Source organism: Colobus angolensis, unplaced genomic scaffold (genome assembly GCF_000951035.1).
Source record: "Colobus angolensis palliatus isolate OR3802 unplaced genomic scaffold, Cang.pa_1.0 Scaffold82, whole genome shotgun sequence".
Classification (NCBI taxonomy): domain Eukaryota; kingdom Metazoa; phylum Chordata; class Mammalia; order Primates; family Cercopithecidae; genus Colobus; species Colobus angolensis.
Genome location: NW_012122043.1, coordinates 1,606,962 through 1,612,511, shown reverse-complemented (window position 1 = coordinate 1,612,511; position 5,550 = coordinate 1,606,962). Strand labels below are relative to the sequence as shown.

Below are 5,550 nucleotides of genomic sequence, written 5' to 3'. Positions count from 1 at the left end.
CGCTTTGGCCCTTTCTGGCCATTAGGGCAACTCGGGGTTATTCAATGCACTTCTTGTTTGCAGATGGTGAAGAGCGCTCGCCCGGTAGCGGAACCCAACCCGGGCTTCTGGTCTCAACTCCAGAAGTATGAGGAGGCCCTCCAGGCACAGTCCTGCCTGCAGGGAGAGCCCCCAGCCTTAGGGTTGGGCCCTGAGGCTTGAAGCTTGAAGCTTGAAGGCCTACTGCCTAGAGGAAGGATGTTCCTGCACTGATACTGGAGGCTGGTCTTTACCCTCCTTCCTCACTGTCACATCGAGTTTTCCTTTTTGTGTGTGTGTGAAACACAGTGCTTTTAATTTTATATTTCTGGCTGAGCTGATGAACAAATTGTCTTACAGACACAAAAAGAAATACATTTGGTAAAACACCGAAGACAAATTAAGAAAAAGCAAATAGGGGTCCTCCATTATTTATACCCCAGAATCTTGAGTGTTTGGGAGTGCCAGCGCGTTCTACCATTCTCAGTGAAGGACATGAGTACAGACTACAGTCATCAGAATCTGAGTCATAGGTGAAATCAGGAAAAGCAACTCTTCTTGCATTTATTTTTAGTAGTGTCCTAAGAATGGACTAGTTCTTCCTGCGTGACCACAGATGCTTCTGTTTGAGAAAGTGCATACCCACATGGGACATTTAGAGCTAGAGGCCAAGTTGACGAAGACATTGTTGAAGGGCAACTTGGGGGATTGGAGAAATACTCTCTTCACCAGCCCCTCTGCAATAGAGCTGGAGTCGTCCTATAGGAGTTCAGACAATTACGGACATCCCTTTTCTTTCTTTCTTTCTGTTTGTTTGTTTGAGACGGAGTCTCTGTCGCCCAGGCTGGAGTGCAGTGGCACAATCCCGGCTCACTGCAACCTCCGCCTCCCGGGTTCAAGCGATTCTCCTACCTCAGCCTCCCGAGTAGCTGGGACTACAGGCATGTGCCACCACACCCGGCTAATTTTTTGTATTTTTAGTAGAGATGGGGTTTCACCGTTTTAGCCAGGATGGTCTCAATCTCCTGACCTCGTGATCCACCCACCTCGGCCTCCCAGAGTGCTTGGATTACAGGCCTGAGCCACCATGCCTGGCCTCCTTTTTCTATTACTAGAGAACTCCAGGACATTAAGAATTTCAAAAGCGAAGTTTTCTCCCATAGCTTCTATGGTGACAGAGTATGGTGTTCCTGTAGTGAAAACAAAGCCAAGTTTTTTTGCTCCTTTCACTAAAGCTGCTTCATCTGGGGAGGAAGCCTGGTAGATTACATATTTCCATCTCTCTCAGGGATAACAGTGTGGCACGCAGATAACAGGGTAAGAAATTGTTCTATATAGTTTTCTGTGGGATGGCCATTCTCAATGTTCTCAAATTGTGGTCATTAAAATCTCAGGGTTCGGATGGAAGAAGGTGTTGCACCATAAATTACACCTGCAGTGGTACACTTCTTAAATCTCTTAATATTGCAAGTGAGCATTCCCATTTTATCAGAAAATAGGTATTTTACCTGCTCAAGTTCTTCACTGAGATTGAATGTGCTGACCACAGTGTGGACACTATTTAGTTTATAATGCACATCTTGATCCCAGTTTATAAACTGGGCCTGAATATATTTCACAATTTCCATAGTGACCAGCAGACTAATGGGGATAAGGTTCTGTTATACAATGATGAATACCAGTATGTCACACACAATGCCGTGAGCTGGAATCCTCTTTCAGGTACCAAATGTCACCATACTTTTTATTCCATAGCACAGCTCCCACACAGCTCACCATGGACATGACCAGAGCAGCAGGAACCAAAGGGGGACCCACACATTGTCACTTTCTGATCTCGTGGTGATTTGACAGAATTCTGCAGGAATTTGGTTTCAAATCCAGTGTAAACAGCTATGGCAGTGATCCACTGAGCATTTCTTTTTTTTTTCTTGAGACAGTCTCACTCTGTCACCCAGGCTGGAGTGCAGTAGGCGCCATCTCGGCTCACTGCAAGCTCCGCCTCCTGGCTTCATGCCATTCTCCTGCCTCAACCTCCTGAGTAGCTGGGACTACAGACACCCGCCACTACGCACAGCTAATTTTTTTGTATTTTTAGTAGAGACGGAGTTTCACCGTGTTAGCCAGGATGGTCTACGATCTCCTGACCTCGTGATCTGCCCGCCTCAGCCTCCTAAAGTGGTGGGATTACAGGCGTAAGCCACTGCGCCCGGTCAGTCCACTGAGCATTTCTAAGCTGTTTGCCTCTTAACAAGACCTGGTCAGGCCCAACTAGAACAGGGCTTTTACCACTAAGGCCAAAGCTCAGCTATTGAAATGATGATCAGGTGCTTCACAGTCTGTTTTTCCAGATGGGTCTAACAGCTGGTTTTCTGTTTGCATTTCAGCTGTTTCTGGCAAAGCCTGCCATGTCTTACATTTCTCTTTCCAGATTAGATGTTGCTATATAAACACATCGACTGAGGCTCACTGGAACACATCAAGACTGTGTCTGCAGGAAGGAGCTCCCCGTTCGAGGCCTTCACAGTGTCACCACATTCACCTCTTCCCACTCTATCACGTGCTGTGAATCCTGTCGTAACAGTCTTGTGTTCCTTAATTATTTTGTCTGCATGTCATTTATAATGTATAACCTCTTTAATGCCTGAAATCATCATCATCATCATCACAGGCAAGAGGGTTGTATATTTCCCGTTGGAGACACATCTGGAATTTGCTGCAATAAAGTAATAAACAAGAAAGCATTGGCAGCTTTGGTGAACTGCAGATTCAAAAACTGAGGGAGAAATGACCACACACTGTACTTGACTGTACATACAATTGTTGACTATGGGTTGCAGAAATTTCTCTCGAGCATCGTCACCACTTTTGCTCAGTTATCAGTAGATAGTTATCAGTACAGCAATCAAAACTAAAACTGCTCCAGATGCCTCTCTAGGAAGTATGGTTTTCCATCCTTCCTACTGCTTTCTTCACAAGAGAATCCTCCGCCTCAGTGGCAAGCTGAAGGGCCCGGTCCGCGGTCTTGCCGCCAGTGACCTCCGAGCTCCGTGGTCCCGCTGCACCACGGCCGCCCAGTGCACCTGCCTCCACACTGAGTTTTCATTTTTCCCAGTTAAGCTCCATCTTCCTGAAATGCAGCTCAAGAGGGTCTCTGTCCCCTCTTGATGGTGGGGCAGGGGTCTGTGCATCAGACCGCACAGACCCCTGCACCACCTGCACATACAGAATGTAACTACATGTATGTGTGTATATTAACCAATGACTACATTATCTGTGATTCACATGTATTACACACATTTTCCTTTTCTTTCCCCACTCTTATTTAAGGAGTGTTGATTCTAGGATAGTCTTTAGACCACAGGATGTCCAGGAGAGGTTGTGTCTGAACTAGAGAAGGAATCACGTGCTCCATCCACCACGTGCTGTACCACCACGTGCTCCGTCCTCTCTCTGTGGTCAGCTCAGCTTATTAAACAAACCTTGGTCAGGAAAATCTAAACCACTTATGGAACTGTGGGCAGAAAGAAACTGAATGCAGGGAGAAGGCTGGGGAGCCAAGGACAGGAGATGGGACATAGGGGAGTCACAGGGACCTGCCACCCAGATCCTCACTGCCTGATGTCCTGGCTCTGGAGGATGCCTGGAGGTGCCAGCAGAGCCTCCTGCCCACCAGCTGCTGAAGCCACAGGGCATCTCCTTCCTCCCACCTCCCGGACCGCTCACTGGTCTCATCTTGGCACCCGGACCACTCACTGGTCTCATCTTGGCACCGAACATGGGAAGCCCCTACTGTGACAGGCAGGGGAGAAGGAGGCTGTGCTGACGGATGGCCCGGTGAGGAAAACTGGGGGGCTTTCAGCATCTGCACCCCTCTCCTACTTTGACCTGTTTCACCAACACTGCACCCCAACCTAAAGTCACATAGCTACTGTCAAGCCCGTGAAGTGCTGCCTCTCCCACCTTGGGAGGGTGGAGCCCCATAAGCCACCACTGGAGGCATCTGAGCATGTTGATTCCTTCTCTAGTTCAGACACAACCTCTCCTGGACATCCTGTGGCCTAAAGACTATCCTAGAATCAACACTCCTTAAATAAGAGTGGGAAAAGAAAAGGAAAATGTAATACATGTGAATCACAGATAATGTAGTCATTGGTTAATATACACACATACATGTAGTTATATTCTGTATGTGGGAATGAGTAAAATACTGTGGTTGGCTCTTATCTGCCTTTTCCAATACTCGTTCCATGGTTCCATGTTCTACCCTCAGCCAGTGCCTAAGCTGCTTGTGGCCTTCACCGGGTGGTGTGACTCGAGCCTTAATTTTTAAGGCCCCGGGCCCTGCGTGGCTGCCCGCACAGGTGCTGTGGCCTCTGTTACCTGTACTGCACCAGCAGAGAGAAGTAGGAGGCACCACTCTTCCTGGCCCTGAAGCCTCACAAAGCCCCATGCCCACCTGCCAGAGCCAGTCCTGTGTTGTCCCATGCTTCCGTGGCTGGGCCGTGTCTGAGCCACCCTCCCAGTGAGACCCGGTTGCGTTCCTAAGCAAAAGCATCCCACCTGGGGACCGGCCAGCTCTGATGCAGCAGAGCCCAAAGCTGGGGGCATGGGAAGCACGATTTTGTGAGCCAGGCGTGGGGGTGGTAGTGAGAAGGGCCTTCTCCCCACGCCTTGTGCACCTGGGCCTCAAGCATAGGCCACACCTTGTCGGTCGCTGCCCCTCTATGCCCAGTGTCACCAGTCAGCACCACCCATCGCTGTGTACCGCGGCCCCCATCATAAGCTGGTGCCCGGGGCAGCCGCCATCTCTGTGGAGGGCTTGCCCGCCGCTGGCCTCTCTAGATAAGCTCCTCACGACTCGTGCAACCTTTTCAACAGCCCGGAAGGAAGCAGTCGCCAGTCTCCACTAGCAGGTGAGGAACCGTGGCTTGGAGAGGAGGGAGGACCTGGGCCTGCAGTTTCCCCTGCGGCTCAGCCCTGCTCACAGCACCCTGATGAAAACCTCGGCTACCCTTGCCTCAGGGTAGGGCACACCCTTTACCTGCTGACCTGGCCCTGGTGACAAGAGGACAAGGGCAGCAGGGCCCCGGCCAGGCTGAGGGACATCTATGGGTCACATCAGACCTTTTTACCCCGCCAGCTCCGTCTGACAACTGGTAGCTCCCTGGTTCTCTGTCTGGGGAGGACGCGGCCCCGTCTGAACACTGCTTTTTCCTGGAAGCTTTGCTGCCCTCCCTAGCCCGCTGGAACCCTCCATGCCCACACCCACCTCCTAGTGGGTGAAGCCAGGGAGCCCTCCCTCAGGCGCATCAGGGGAAGACTGGGGTGCAGATGCCGCGCAGCCACTTCATTGCGCTGATCACCAAAAAGCTGGAATATGAAAATTCCTGTGGGAGAAACCCAGGGCCGACAGTCCCGACGTCCAGGCTCCTCTCCCTGGGTTAGAGAAGTCAGAGGTGCCTGCCCCGGCCTGGCTGCGACGCAGCCTCTCGCCGCCAGGGGATGCCAGGCAGGCGGGGGCGGGGCCTC

At 50.9% G+C, this 5,550-nt stretch overlaps 1 long non-coding RNA gene across 1 annotated transcript; it reads left to right on the top strand.

Moving 5' to 3' along the window:
* The first annotated feature begins 57 nt into the window (after positions 1-57).
* Positions 58-2,762, top strand: LOC105502891. The gene is made up of 2 exons (XR_001000415.1): positions 58-260; positions 2,406-2,762. It is a non-coding gene; the product is annotated as an uncharacterized LOC105502891 (long non-coding RNA).
* Positions 2,763-5,550: the final 2,788 nt, after the last annotated feature.